This window comes from Canis lupus, chromosome 6 (genome assembly GCF_003254725.2).
Source record: "Canis lupus dingo isolate Sandy chromosome 6, ASM325472v2, whole genome shotgun sequence".
NCBI classification, from domain to species: domain Eukaryota; kingdom Metazoa; phylum Chordata; class Mammalia; order Carnivora; family Canidae; genus Canis; species Canis lupus.
In genome coordinates, this window is record NC_064248.1 from 24,335,509 (window position 1) to 24,351,690 (window position 16,182).

A 16,182-nucleotide genomic window follows, 5' to 3' on the forward strand; every position below is an offset into this window, starting at 1 on the left:
ATAGGGAAACTCAATAAGTCAGTCTTGAGGTCGTGATTAGCCCTTATTGTGGCCAAAATAAGCCACCTATGTCCAGTGCATCAGTCCCAACCTAAGTGCATAGAAAGGTAGGCATCATGCTAATGATGAGAGTGTGGCTTTGCTTGGGACTGTCCTGAGTGGAGCTGTGCGGTGTTGGATTTTGAGCTGAATTGCAGCATGGAAGGTTAGATTACATAGCTTTAGGAAACATCTTTGGGCAGCCTGGGTGGCTAGTGGTTTAGCGCCACCTTCAGCCCGGGGTCTATCCTGGAGACCCAGGATCCAGTTCCGCATCAGGCTCACTGTATGGAGCCTGCTTCTCCCTCTGCCTGTGTCTCTCATGAATAAATAAATAAAATTAAAAAAAAAAAAAAAGAAAAGAAACATCATCTGTGTTCCTCTTCTGCTCTGCCCTGCTGGAGGGCTCAGCCTCAGGACCTAGGGACTAGAAATAATTCTGTTGCTAAGGCCTGTAAATCCAGACCAGATATGATGCTATCTTGGATAGCAAAACCCTGTATAGTGTAGTACTTCCCATTTTTGGAGAGCACTTAGCATCTTTTGTAACCACTGCCTTAGTCTCTGCTGTCATTCCAGGAGACAGTGTGCTGAAAAGACTTGTCCTCTTATTTTATTAATAGATTGCTTCCGCCCTGTCAGGACTGCAGAGTTTGGTTATAGCCTGCAGAGTTTGGTTATAGCTTTTAGCTCTTATTGGTTGATGAAGGGTTTGGACTCTGCAGTATCTGCTTAAGATGGGTTGGTATGTGATCTATAATTCTGATTCTGAACAAGACTCAAGTCATAGCATTTACTATATTGAATGTAGTTCATTCTTCTTCCTGCAGTTTAGGAAGGGGAGGAAAAAGACCCTCAAAGAACTTTAGAATATCTGGTGTAGTGTTTTTTCAAACTAGGCTATAATGGAACCCTCTTGTAGGTCATTGCTGGAGTACACTGTGGTGGAATGAGGAGGTTTTGCTCTTTTCCTTCCATTTTCCCTATTATGCTTCACTCTGAAAGTTAACTTTAATATTCTGTTATGTTGGGCTTCCCCAGAAGAATGCTATAGAATAGAATGTTCTGAAGCCAAAAACAGGTTGAAAAGCAGTGATTTAGTCGGGAAATGGAAATCTAGAAAGGTTATAATAAAGTTGCTTAAAGAGCAAGATACTGGCAACTACAGGACCAGATTCAAGTCTTCTCTGTACTAATTTTATTTTCTCATCTACACTGCCTCATATGTGTAGGCACTTTGTTTGAGTTTAATTGGAATCCTTGCTGTTTGTTTTTTTTTATATATTCTTGGTTCTTTACTCATTTTGTCACAAATTGCTGTTCTTTCAGGAAAACTCCTTATAACCACAACCACCTTTGCAGGGTATGTGAAATGAGGTTATTAATGAGTGGGGGCACTAGTAAATAGCTGGCCTTATATCCTCAGAATGTTTCTGAAAGTGACAATAGTACTTTCAAATAGGAGTTGAGGCTTTATCACTTCGATTTCTTAAGCTATCAGGCAGGCTATAGAGAATACCTATGCAAAATGCTGAACCAAATACTTCTTTTTCCCAGTGACCTGGCCTGTGATCTGAACAGGAAAACCTGGGTATATCCATTGACAGGACAGTTTTAGAACAGTTTTGGGAAATAACTACAATGGCCACATCCCTGCCCTGTTTTTTCTTTTTCCCCTTTTTTTTTTTTTTTATGAAGCAAATTTGTTTTCAGTTAAACTCTTGCTTTATATCTACTTGATGATTACTTAGTGGCTGCTGTTTATTTTTTTTAAGAGAGTGAAGGGGGGAAAGGGCAGAGGGAGAGAGAATCAGACATTTGCTGAGGGTGGAGCCCAACATGGGCCTCCATTTCATGACCCTGAGATCATGACCTAAGCTGCAATCAAGAGTTGGATGCTTAACTGAGCTACCCAGGTGCCCCAGCTAGTGGCTGCTCTTAAAAAAAATTTTTTTTTAAGATTTATTTATTTATTTGAGAGAGAAAATGCACGTGTATGTGCATGTAAGTGGGGAGAGGGTCAGAGGGAGAGAATCTTCAAGCAGACTCCCTGTGTGGAGCCCTGGCTCGGGGCTCAATCTCATGGGTCATGAGCTGAAACCAAGACTTGGACCGAGCTGCCTTCCCTGAGCCACCCAGATGCCCCAGCTAGTGGCTGTTCTTTAAACAGAAAGAGAAGGTTAGCAATACCATTGCAGTGAGGTTGCTGGTATGGTTTCTAAGTGGCAGGATCATGGACATGCTAGAAGTCCCAGGTCCTTAGAGGAGACATTTTTCTCAGTTTCAGTGATGTTTTCTTTCTTCTAAGTGAGTGGAATTCAAGAGCAAGAAGTGATAGAATGAATGCTCTGTGTCCATTTTAAAGAATGTTTCTATAATTCTTTTACTCCTAGTAAATTGGTTTTTCTTTGAAGTAACAAGTCATTGGGTCAGTCATTTACTCAAAATAGTTGGTTACAGATGATGCCTATCTTTGAGAAGGAGCAGTTTACTTGGGGATTTCCTAACATTTTATGAAAGAGAAAAGTCTAAAGACTTCTAAAGGCATTTAGATAGGTGGGTTCAGTTGTGGGGGGAGGAAGATATGTAGAAGAGCAGGCCTTTGGGATGGTGGGGTGGGGTGGTGGTGTTATTATGGGCTGGGTACACTGGGTGAAGAGAAATGCCCATCAGTGGTCCAGCTGGGAAAGGGTAAAAATGTTAACAGTGGCACTGTCCAGGGGAAGAGTGGGTAGAAAGGAGCAGGCCCACAGGATTGCCCAACTCCAAGGAACACTGTTCCTAAGGAGGGAAACAGGGGCCTGTGGAGTTGGGTAATGCAGTGGCCCACACCAGGGCTCTGACCACAAGTGTTCTTTCCCATTGCTGGAAAGTATATTTCTGATGGGGAGTGGTGAATGCAGGGATGCAGTATCTGGTTTGACCAGATTGGTCTTAAAGATTGCTTGTGGAGTGCTGGCTTAAGTTTTTTGAAATCTCTGTCTCTTTTGATTTTACTTTTGACAAATCAGAAGTTGGTAAACAAGAGGGAATGTGATGTCCTTGGGTGCATCAGAGTTTGGGTAAAAGTACATAATGAAGCAAATACTAGGTGGTGATTGTTATTTAACAATATCTACTGTGCAAAGGGAACAGTTACATGTAAACTATTGAAGTAATTCACGATTCTCTCATGGAGACTATAATGTGGGATAAATCACAACTAAAATTATTAAAGAGTAATCATGTTTTACTTCACATTTCTGCAACAGTCCATGTTTTCTTTACCAGGTCAAATTAGTTCCTAAGTCTTTCTTCTTCTTCTCATTCATTCATTCATTCAAGACACAGAGAGAGAGAGGCAGACACATAGGTAGAGGGAGAAGCAGGCTCCCTGACGCAGGACCCCAGGATATGACCTGAGCCAAAGGCAGATGCTCAACCATTGAACCACCAGGTACCCCATGTTTCTTCTTCTTTTTTTTTTTTTTTTTTAAGATTTTACTTATTTATTAATGAGAGACACACACAGAGAGAGTGAGCGACAGAGACACAGGCAGAGGGAGAAACAGGCTCCATGCAGGGAGTCTGATGTGGGATTCGATCGCAGGTCTTCAGGATCAGGCCTTGGGCTGAAGGCAGTGCTAAACCACTGAGCCACCCAGGCTGTCCCCCATCTTTCTTCTTTTAAAAGAAATTTTATTTTACCAGGTACTTGTGGATCTGTCTAGGAGCCAATTTCCTACTTGCACTGAAAATGGCAAGCAGTGCTCTGAATTGGTGACAGCTGTAGATTTAATGATTAGATCAAGTAGAGAAGTGGCTTCTGAGCACCAGTTTAATTGGTTTTAATGTGGACTTCTTTTTCTGAGGTTATTAATTCTGTTTTTCCAACAACAATTCTCTAATACTATCTAAATGTCCAACGGTTCGATTCTAATACAAACTGCCTGGAGTTAGTGCATAGCCCTCAAAATAATGACTCGTTCTCATAAGATTGTTCCACTTTAGATACCAGCTACAAGTACCGAGTAATCCCAAGGTACCTGCACTTCTGCCTGGCAAACTACAAATTTGGGGTTCGTCACAACCACCCTCCCCCAGATTCAATAATTGTCAGAACATATGACTCACAGAACTGGGAAAAGTATTCGGGATTATAGTTTCTTTATAAAGGATACAACTCAGGAACAGCCAATTGGAAGAGATGCATGAGACAAGATATGAATGAGCACAGCTTCCATGGCCCCTCTTGGCACGCCAGCCTCCCAGCATGTCATTATTGTGTTCACCAGTCCTGGAGCTCCCCTAGCCTGGTTTTAGTTTCATTGAGTCTCCTTTATGTAGGCATAATTGATTCAGTCATTGCCCTGCTGCTTAAAGTCCAGCCACTCTCCTCTCCCCTGTGGTCTGAAAATTCCAACCTTCTAATCAAGTGCCTGGTCTTTCTGGTGTGGCCAGCCTCTGTTGTGAAGCTATGGAAGGGCCCACCCTGAGTCACTTCATTAGCAGAAACTCCAGTGTGGTCCACCAGGGAATCCTTAGGAATATCATAGGACACTTATAAAAGTAAGGATGTACCAAGAGTTTTAGGAGCTGGGACAAAGACCAAATATATACATGCACACACATTTTTTTCCCAAATGTATTTCTTATCATACCACATTAATACTCCAGTTTTGCATCCCATAAGTAGTAATGGAAGGAGTCTCCCTAAAGTTGATTTAGATAATAACTAACAATATGTATTTACTGTTAATTAGATGGAGTTTTTTGTTAAGAAAGTGCAGATAGAGTAGCTTTGGATTACAAAGGTACAATCTCCTCCCTCAGCCAGTATAAAATAGCATTCCCAGGATATGTTATAGTTCCTTGAACTTAACAGGTGCTTTAGCTCTAGACTTCCCTAGTGCAAGAAATGAGCTCACTTAATAAGATATCAAATATACAGAATTCATGTTTCCTTTCAGTGTGACTTGAAAAAAGATAGTGCATTGGTTAAGAGCATCAGCCTAGTCAGTCTAGGTTTGAGCCTGAACTTTATCACCTACTTACAGTTTGATGTTGGATGAACCACTTAACATCCCTAAGTTTCATTTTTATCTTCTTCATATATAAAGGGAGGATAATCACAGGAAATAATTGTGAGGATTCAATAAGGATATGGCACAGTGCCTGGCATAGATATAAACATCTAAGAACATCAGCTTTTATTAGCTACATGCATGCATAGCTAAGCTTACCTGGGTTGGCGGCTCCCAAGGGGCCAGGTACTATATCATTTTACTTTTATATAGGAGGACATATGGGACAGTATATAAAACCTTGATGGGCACCCAATAGACACAGGTTATCTATCACTTGAAAATAAAACCTTCTCTGGGTATCTGGGAAGTATAGGAGTGACTCTGTGATGGAAACTTCCAGCCTGTTTCCAGGGCTGGCTTAAAACCAAGAGATGGAAAATCTTCCTGAAACTATAGAACACGCATGAGCAACGGGGACTGGGGCTCAGTAGCAAAAGTACTGTTGAACCAAAAAATGGGAAACTGATCCAGGAGACGTTTTTATCTTTTACAGTATACCTTGAAGTTCATTGAGTTTGGGCAAAATTATATGAGGCTTTTGGAAAGAAACAGCAAATTTTTCAGCTGGTCCAGAAAACCTTTGAGAGTCAGCTGGCAAGTACTGTGTTGTGTATGTGCTTCTCAGAGAAAGTGAAATGCCCAGGTATACTGGTAAAGGGCTTACCAGCTGCTTGAGGTTCACTTGTTGGTGAACTCTTCGAAGCCCAGTTCTCCCTCTCTCTCTTTTTTCTTTTTTAAAGACTTTATTTACTTGAGGGGCGGGGCATGTGGCATGAGCAGGGAGAGGGGCAAGTAGACTCTGTGCTTAGACTGGGGGCTCCACCCCAGGACCCTGTGATCATGACCTGAACTGAAGGCAGACACATAAGCTGACTGAGCCACCCAGGCACCCCGAGGCCAGGTCTTGAATTTTCCCTATAGCTCTATTCCCTGGAGATGCTACTCTAGTGGGACCACCACTGGACTAAGTCTAGAAACTAGTCTGGCCTCTGTCACAGTTACTGTGTGTTTTTGGGCAAGTTACAACGCCTCTTTGAGTCTGTTTTCTTACCTGTATCATAGATTTGAGACTAAATCACTATTTTTCAAAGTGTGGCATCGGTTACATTTTTAGTGTATATGCTGCTGAAGTGAGCATTCGAGTGTTTTTGGTAGAATTGATGGTACACAAGATGATTTTTGGTGGTACACGGATGAGTCCTTTTTGTTTCCTAGTTCTGTATTTTATTGCATATTAATGAAAACATAACAAGTCACATACCTTTGTCTTCATGGATAGTGTTGCTTAGAATGACATTAAAGTGGATATGATTTTTTTTAAGCTCTTTAGAAAAATATTGGGGGAACGATAGTTGGAATGGTAGATGGATATTTACCATGAATATGACCATAGATCATAAAAGTCATCTAGAAAAGACTGGAATTTGTAATTTCTAAGGTTTAGTCATTCTGTTGCAGTGCTACACCTTCGTGAAGTTCTGTGGTGATAGATACTTTAGAGCGGGTCCTTAAGACTTTCCTCATTCAAGCAAATTGACACATTTCTATTTCTGCATTCGTAGTGAAGATACCGATAAGTAAGTTGTATAGAATTTAAAATATTGTAAATGTTAGTAGTGGTGGCTTTTTTTAAAGAATAAGAAATAAGTAGTATTGCTTCCTCTTTCACCCTAAGCAGTTTCCCTGCAACCAGGATTGATTTTTGTTCCTTTCACTCTTTGGGGTTGAGGCTCCCCATGGAAGCAGCTAGGGTTCTGACCTGTTCTGTCGTGGAGAGAAAAAATGCCAACTCTCTCTGTCTCTCGCCTTTTTTTTTTTTTTTTTTGGCCAACCCTCTCTCTTGAATGCATGCCAGTGCATGTATTCTAGGTTCTGGAAGGCTGGGGCTCTGCTCTGTCTTAATGTCTGGTACATTACTTCTTGCTGGTAACTTCTTTAAAAGTACAGTGTGACATGTGCCGTAAAATGAAGTTAAAAACTGAGGCAAGCTTTATTTAAAATTTCATTTCACTTTCTGTCATATTGCTTGTAACTCAGCAGAGGGAGGGTCTTGAGAAGTTAAATGAGCAGTGGTAGAAATGAAACAAACTATTGTAGGAGGTGCTTTCTTTTTAAGTAAAACCTCAGAATAAAACTGAAATCTCGATTTCGTAATAGGAGCCAAGAAAGTTGCTTTCAGAGGTAGTCTATGGTTCTTAAGTTGTTTGTTTTTTTTTATTTAAACCTTAATTACCTTTGTTCCCTTGACATCTTCTATGTATCTTCACACTGTCATCTTTCATTATCTACTTTGGTTGTTGGCCTATGTTCTGCAAGTGATTTTGTTTTATAATTACTGCAGCATAGAGGCTCATGCATCTGTCTAGCTCGTGTAATAAATTGTTTAATGTTTCAAATTATAATTTTAAAAAATTGGTATAAGGATGGTTCTGTGTCTGTTCTCTTTCTGTGCCATGTGTTACCTAGTCAAGATGAGGTCAAAATAGAGCGAAATGGTGACAGTGATGTAGCCCAAGATTATTTTCCTTCTTCCTTTATTTAATACAGTGTTTCTACTTGATTTCATAATGAGACACTCTCACCAATTGAGGTGAAATCTAATGTTCCAAGCCACAAGCCCTCATACTTTGTAAATCTTGGTTTTGTCATTCATACTGTCTTGTCTCCTGAGAGAAGTGGTGACTTGTGGTATTTGGCACGTTGGGAAAGGGCAAAAGCCTTTACTCAGGCCTATATTTTGCAGTATTAAAAAATCTCTTTTCCCACTAAAATCTGTTTCATGACGTGCATGACATTCATCTTTGTGCAGATTCACAAGTCTGCCTTACTCTGGGTAGATATCTTCCAGAGTCCATTTCCCTTGGCACAGAGTTTAGTCATTATTTATAGATAACTGCTGATGAGTCTGGGGAAATCCTGAAAGGGGCTGGAGGGGTCTGGTGACATTTGCCCTTGGTCTCTAGACTAGGGTTTACAAAGCTAGAGTGGGGTTGTTTATTTCCTTCTCTTCTTGGAAAATTGCCATTGGATCAATGAGTCTTGGTTAAGATTTTTTTTGTGGGCAGCTGAGTTGTTGGGCCTTTAACGATGGGAGCCACATGAAAGACTGTTCTTTCCCAGTCATACAAATAATTATCTCCAGGTAGGATAATCTCTGCAGAAGTGTAAGCATTTAAGACCACACATTAAAAAAGATAAAATGTAATTTAGAGTCAGAAGGAAAGATTTACATATATAGTGGTAGAGTTCAAAACCCTTTCAAGCCATTCTTCCATGTTTCCCGCGCTACTGGAGAAGACCACTTTGGTCTTCTCATGGTAACCTAATGTTTTAATTCTTTTTTTTTCTTTTTTTTAAGATTTTATTTATTTATTCATGAGAGACACAGAGAGAGAGAGAGGCAGAGACACAGGCAGAGGGAGAAGCAGCCTCCGTGCAGGGAGCCGAACGTGGGACTCGACCCTGGGGTCTCCAGGATCATGCCCTGGGCTGAAGCTGGCGCTAAACCACCACTAAGCCACCGGGGCTGCCCTAATGTTTTAATTCTTATAGGAAACTTGAACTTTCATGGCAACTTAAGTAAAAAAATGAAAGTGTATAACTAAAGACTTTATCTCTTAACTTTAAAAACCTCTAAAAAGAATCAGAATTGCTTAGTTTGTCAGGGCATTTGCTTTTCTAAGTGTCCAGCTCAAAACCATTGCTTAGCTTAGCAGAAAGAGATAATAAAATGTTATGCAACAGGTAAAAATCTTTCCAGTTGCCTTTTCCCCATTTGGAAGGATACAGTTTTTCCTTCCCTCTGAGTAGTTGGGCCGGAGTTCCTCCTCTTTCTGGTTTGTAGCCTTACTATTTTGCATACAATGCTTAAGTTGACAACACTGAGTTCTCTGGTCTCCAGCATTTAGTTCTTGTGACTTGGCCTACTTAAGCAAAAGAGCTTTTGATGATAATAGCAGCGTAACAGAACAAAACTTTCAAAAACATACTTTTAATAGCACTTTCGATTTCCAGACAGGTATAAGATATTTTCTAAGAAGAACCAGCCTATGTAGTTTTCAAATTAGACATACTTGAGCAGGGGACCAGCTTTCCCAGACGGAATGTGGATCATTCATAGGGAACTTTTGAAATTCAAAACTAGCCCTGTAACCTAGAAAAATTTGGCCTCCAAATTTGATGCTTTCACCATTGTATTCAAAGTGAAATGTGTGTAGCCTGAATTTTTCTTGAGGACTGATTCTAGGATTGGATACACAGTGTTTCAGGAAAAATGTGTTTATGGGTTGCCAGCTATTCATGCCAATGCATTTGAGCAGCTTTGTGGATCTTGTTCTTAAGGTCCTTACAATGTGGTTAGGAAAACAGACATAACAATTAGAAAATGTTGTAAAATCAGTGCCAAAAAATATCCATGTTATAAATAAAGATGGAGGGGTGCAGAGAGGCTCTAGGTCAGCTTGAAGGAGGTAGGAGAGGAGTCCTGTGGGAAGTAAAATCTTAGCTGGTCTGGAGAGACAAAGACTAGAGAGTGAGGTGGCATTCCACGTAGAGGTAACGGTATGTGTAAAACTACCGAAGCATGGGAAACCATGGCATTTTGGGGAATGGCAGGAGTTTCAGTATGCCTAAGGGATGTAGAATGAATGAGGTGGCGAGAATGACAGTAGTTAAGGCCAAACTCGGAAGGGGGCTTCTTTGTATGCCCTGCTGAGTTTTGATTGTCTTTTGTGAGTGAAGGGGAACTATTAAATAATTTTGAGTAGAGATGTGGCATACTCACATGGGTGTGTGTGTGTGTGTGTGTGTGTGTGTTTGTGTATGTGTGTGAGAGAGAGAGAGTGAGAGAGAGACAGAGACAGATCTTTCCAGCAATAGTGTAAAAGAGGTTGGAGAGAGCAAGCCCATTTGTAGGGAAACTTATTTGTGGGAGTGCTGCAGTAAAGGTGTCAGTGGCCTGAGCTGTAGAATTACTGAGGACAGGTAGCTACTCAAGAAGTAAGAATTTACAACATTTGGCTTAATCTGATAAAACTACTGCTTGCATGTCCCGCATGGGTCAGTAGGCTGAAGGGTGCCCTGTTCCATATAGTCACTTGGAGACCCAGGCTGATGAAGATCCTGCTATTGTGTGTTGTCTTGGTCACCATGGCAGGGAAAAGATGGGCGGGATGTCATGTGCCAGCTCTGTGCTTAGGCTTAGAAATGATAAGAATCACATCTGCCTATGTCTCTGCCTCTCTATGTCTCTCTCATGAATAAATAAAATCTTAAAAAAAAAAAAATCACATCTGCCTACAGTTCATTGGCCAGAAATAGACACATTCCCCCACCTCACTGAAAGGAGGCTGGAAAATTGAGGGAACAGATGTACTGCTTGGTGAGCTTCTCTGTCTATCCACAGATTTACGTGAAGTGGTTTTTTTCTGAGGTAATATCTTCATCAGGATATCAGTAGTACCAACTTCATAGGGTAGATGTGGGGCTTAACTGCTGTCATGACTCTAAAATGCCTACTGTTGTGTCTGGCACAATAAGGCTGTTGGAGGGCATCTTTAGGTTTGATCTTGAGATTGAGATTTTCTCACTGGGTCATATCTATTTACTGGGTTATAATCAATAATTAAAAACCAAACTAAAGAAGAGAAATAGCATAAATTAGAGTGAATTCTAGAAATGGTAAATATTGCTTCATGAAACTTTTGCGATATACATGTATTTACATATGTGTATTTGGTCAGGAAGTAAAGTGTTACTTCTCACTGAAGGCTGCACTTAAGAGTTTGGAAGACACTGATCTAGTCCAGTCTCTCATTTCACAGTAACTGAAAGACTTATACATACCAAACAAAAAACTACTCTTATTTAAAAAACATTTTTGGGGCACTGGGTGGCTCAGTTGGTTAAGCATCAGCCTTTGGCTCAGGTCATGATCTTAGGGTCCTGGGGTCGAGTCCCATGTCAGGCCCCCTGCTCAGCAGGGAATCTGCTTCTCTTTCTCCCTCTGCCCTGTTACCCCCCCCCCCCCACACACACACACACTTGCTCGCTCACTTGCTCGCTCAGTCTCAAATAATACCTTTTTTTTTTAAGATACTATTTGAGACATCTCTTAACATGCAGTGTCAATAGGACTCCAACTTAAAACCCTAAGATCAAGTCGAATGCCCTATCGAGTTGGCCAGGCTCCCCCAAAAAACTACCCTATTTAGTATGTTTTTTTGAAAAAGGCAGTTTAAATTTTCATAATTTTAAACGAGTGGACTTGAAAAAGCAGTATCTTTAATTATGAGAAATAGTAAAACATGGGTTTGAATTTTAGCCTTGCCACTTGCTATCCCACAAATAAGTTTCCCTATGTCTGGGATTGTTCCCTCCAACCTCTTTCATGCTATTGCTGGAATGCTCTTTCTCTCCCTCCCTCCCTCTCTCTCTCTCTCTCTCTCTCTCTCTCTCTCACACACACACACACACACGCACACACACGAGTATGCCACATCCCTACTCAAAATTATTTAAGGCTAGTTACTGGTACTTCCTGTGCTTTAGTTTTCTCATCTGTAAAATAGTGATGATGATAATACCTACCTCATAGTGTATGATTGTTGGATTAGTTCATATGTATAAAAATGTTTTGAAATTGATGGATAGTATGTTGTAAAACTTTTGTAAGCATCTGTGAACATTATTGTGTAAAAGTGGCCCATACCATGCATGTAGGTAGACCATGGTAATCTGTGCAGTGCACTTGGTGCATAGTAGGTGCTTATTTTACGTTTGATTTTTTAAAAAGATTTTTAAAGTTTATTTATTTAGTTATTTACTTAGATTTTTTTAAAAAAATTTATTTATTTATAAATAAATAAATTTAAATTTATTTATAAATAAATATATAATAATAAAATAATATAAATTTATTTATAAATAAATAAATTTAAAAAAATTTATTCATGAGAGACACAGTGAGAGAGAGAGAGGCAGAGACATAGGCTGAGGGAGAAGCAGGCTCCCTGTAAGGAACCTCATGTGGCACTCGATCCTGGATCCTGGGATCACTCCCTGGGCCAAAGGCAGATGCTCAACCTCTGAGCCACCCAGGCGTCCCTAAATTTTATTTTTTAAAAGATTATTTATTTATTTATTCATGAGAGACAGAGAGAGGCAGAGACATAGAGGGAGAAGTAGGCTCCCTGTGGGGAGGCCAATGTGAGACTTGATCCCAGGACTCCAGTATCATGACCTGAGCCAAAGGTGGACGCTCAACCACTGAACCACTCAGGTGCCCCCTATTTATTTTAGAGATTGAAAGTGTGCGCATGCGCATGCAGGGGAAGGGGCAAAGGAAGAGGGAGAGAATTTCCAGCAGACTCCCCGCTGAGCATGAGCAGGAAGCAGGACAATCTCACGACCCTGAGATCTGACCTGAGCTGAAATCAAGAGTTGGACGCTTGACTGACTGAGCTGCCCAGGTGCCTCTACCTTTGATTCTTTAGAAAATGTTTATTAGGTGCCAATTAGCCCTTTTCATGTTACCATATGCACTCCCTGCCTTCTTAGAACTCCTAATGTAAGATGCAGTCACTGAAATAATAGCATCCTGTCTCTTCTGTGGACTTGTTATTTTTGACCACCTGCTTGGGAGCCGTGAATGTATATGTTACAGAAGAGTAAAGGATATGTAGTGCATTCAAGCCTTGAATGCATAACTAATGAAAATCCTTTTTGGCTTTTAAAAAATGTTTTGGCCTGGAAGAAACAAGTATCAGAGTTGTCTTTAAGATTGTTAGGTTGACTTCTCTTGCAGTGAGTAGCTAGCGTCAGCCAACTGATGCAAGCAAGAGATGTGCTGTGCCTTTCACAGGGCAATGGTGGATAATGACTGTTTCATTTGGATAAGCCAGTTGGTGATACTGAGTAGTAGTGCCCTGGGTGAATAGGAGTTAATCCTGGCTGCCTGGCAGAAGTAGATTTGTTATATAATTTATGGCACCCAGAAGCCCTTTAGGGAGGTCTTTATTGTCTTATTATCAAGACACTATCCATCTAGGCCTGAAGATTAATTTTTGTTGCTCTCATCTAGTTCCACCAGAGTGGTTCTCATAACTGAAAGGGTAGCAGCTTGCTGTTAAATGCCTGCACTTGCTTTTGCTTTAACACAAAGGTATGTTAATCAAGAATGGGTATTAGAAATCCAGAAATGTTTCAGTTGGTGATTTATTAAAGTTTAGAGTACTTTTTTTTCTTGTTAAACTGATTTAACTTTTGAAAAATGAGTCCTATTCAGGGTTTCAAACATTTCCTTTTTGACTAGCCTCAGAAAAGGTTTATTAACATATCTGTCTTGTAAATTGCTGCCACGGTTCATTTCTGTCAGTCCACTACTGAAACAAACGCAGGAGTGTCAGTTCAGCTTTCTGTCATCTGACACAAGTGGACTCCTTAACTCTTATTACTGGTGGATGTCCACTGTTAAACAAGCCTGTACTATTTTTTATGACTCACTGAGAAGTCATGTGGTGGTGTGATTCCCCGTCCTCAGCGACCAGCACTTAAACTTGTAATTTTCAATGTATTGTGTTAAAACAAACTTCTAATTCTGGCTATTTTTCTTTTCAATTCTAGACCTAAAATTGGAAGCCCTATTTTTGTAAAACTCTCTCCTAGAAAAGTCACCGGTGTTGCTACCCAAATATCATAACTGGGCCCGGGGGCGGGGAGAGCAAAAGCTAGCTGTTTCACATGGTTAAGCAGAATGTGTGGGCCTGCCTGCCAGCCAGCGGAGGTGGAATCTGCCCTTTGCTTTCTTGGCAAGTGCATTTGGCTTTGAAGGCTCTGATTAGGACTTTAGTTCTTGGCCTTTTCTTGCTGTCATATAGACTATAGTCTGTTGTCCCCTGTGGTTCCAAAGAGATGGAGGATCTTGGTGGTCCTCCATCTCTTAATATCTTTGATGAGGTACCTGCTTCAGCCCTCAGAGTTAAAAGCCACTCTGCCCTCCGCCAAGTGTTAGAAAATAAAACAGTGGGATAGTAGTATAAAACTGGCTGTGAGTCCTTCATTTTCAGTATTCAGTATTAAAAAAAACTGGTTTTTGCCCTTGCATCTCCAAACATCTTAAATGTGTGATGCCTTAGTTTACTGAAGTAAAGGAGAGGCAGTTCAGACCAGCACCTGAAGGCTTTCCATTGGAGTTCATCTGATTAGCAAACCCTTGAAGCTTCTTAGAGTGCTGCATGATCATGGCTTGAATGAACTCTCTGGACTTTCTGTCTTGCTAAGAGAGGCTGGAGTGATATCCATCATAAATGTAAATTTTTTCCAAAGGACTGGAGTGCATGTCAAAAAGAGGCGTAGGGATCCCTGGGTGGCGCAGCGGTTTGGCGCCTACCTTTGGCCCAGGGCGTGATCCTGGAGACCCGGGATCGAATCCCACATCAGGCTCCCGGTGCATGGAGCCTGCTTCTCCCTCTGCCTGTGTCTCTGCGCCTCTCTCTCTCTCTCTGTGACTATCATAAATAATAAAAAAAAAACAAAAACAAAAAAAAAACAAAAAAAAAGAGGCGTAACAGGATGAACATGTTCCTATTTCAGCTTTAACTTTGACTCTTGTTCAGTTTGAGGTGAAAATTAGCTTGTGGCATGCAGAGAGATGGAGTGGTGTATGCTGGCTGAGAAGATGTGTTTGTATCACATTATCTGGGGATTGATGAGGTAGGGAGTTAAGTGGAACAAGGAGACAATTCCTACTTTTTCTTCTCTCTGAAGGTAGAGGTGTGCTGGAAGGATAGGAGTCCAGGAGAGGTTGGACTTTAGGAAGCAGCTCTGGAGAGGTGAAGTTAAGTTCTACATCCTTAGAACTCGACTCCCTTTGCTGTTGAGTATTTGGTAACGTCATCATATAATTAGATTGGTATATATGGCTACCAGTTATTGAATACTAACTTGTGCTAGGGACAGTACTAACTATGTTGGACTCATCATTTATTCAGTCATGAGTTAATACATTTTAAGTACACAGACTAGTGCCTTGTACAGAGTACTCAGTAAATAATAGTGATTATTATTCACTCAGCAGGTATTTATCAAACATTTGCTTATGTGACAAAGCTTAGATGCACAGGACAAAAGGGTGAATAAGATAAAATCCCAGCTCCTGTGGCACTTCCCTTCTAGTAGTGGGAGAAGACAATAAGTAAAGTAATAAGAATCAGAGAGTGAAATGTGCTGGGAAGAAATGAAATGATGTGCTGGACCCGAGTGAGATGGTGCTGTAGGGTGGTTGGCCAAAGAGCGCCTCTCAGCATTCTGAGACCCATCTGGTATGAAGGAGCCATTTATTCTTCACTGTGACCCTTTGATTTTCCCAGTTTTCAGGTGAGAAAACTGAAGCATAGGTGATTAAGGATGTGCTGGGGATCAGATAGAGCCGAGCTGTACACACGCAGTCTATGCAGTGCATGTCCTGCCCTTTTTCAGAAGGGGTAAGATTATCCTGGGCAGCTCTAGGAGCTGCAGTGTATGCAAATGGGTTATGAGTGAGGAGAATGAACGTGGTTGGGGTGTAGGTAAAACCCTGATGCATTTCAGAAAAGTTACATGTAATTTCATAGACCCCACTCATTGGATGCAAAATTGGAGTATATGAGTTTGTGGTGCACATGTATAGTTCTTTCTGAATCCAAAGCTCTCCTCAGATTTTCAGAGATATTGGTGACCAAAAGAGCTTATAGTGCTGCTGCTTTATTTTAGAATTTTCCTATAATCTGTTTTATGACAATAGGGCCTAGCTATTTTGATAGGGCAGAATTTTGATAGCATTGCAGTGGCCATTTGGTAGCATCAATTTTGGCAGGTCGGTATGGGTGGGAAGTGGGCAGGAACTGGGCTGGAATCATCAGATGTCTGTCTTTGCCAAGCCTCTATTACTATGATGCCAGCTGTCAGGTATAGAGCTCTATTTTGATTTAATTATCTGCTTTTCTTTACACATGTTAATGAATGCCCATGTAGGTGCCCATTTGTGAAATAAGTAACTGTTTGAAAAAATAAAAAATAAATAAAGCTCCAACCTTGGGGC

General features: G+C 40.8%; 1 protein-coding gene across 12 annotated transcripts in view; it reads left to right on the forward strand.

The window, feature by feature from the left end:
• The window catches only part of DCUN1D3 (defective in cullin neddylation 1 domain containing 3), a 37,873-nt gene that overhangs the window by 5,532 nt on the left and 16,159 nt on the right, over positions 1-16,182 (forward strand). The window lies entirely within an intron of this gene.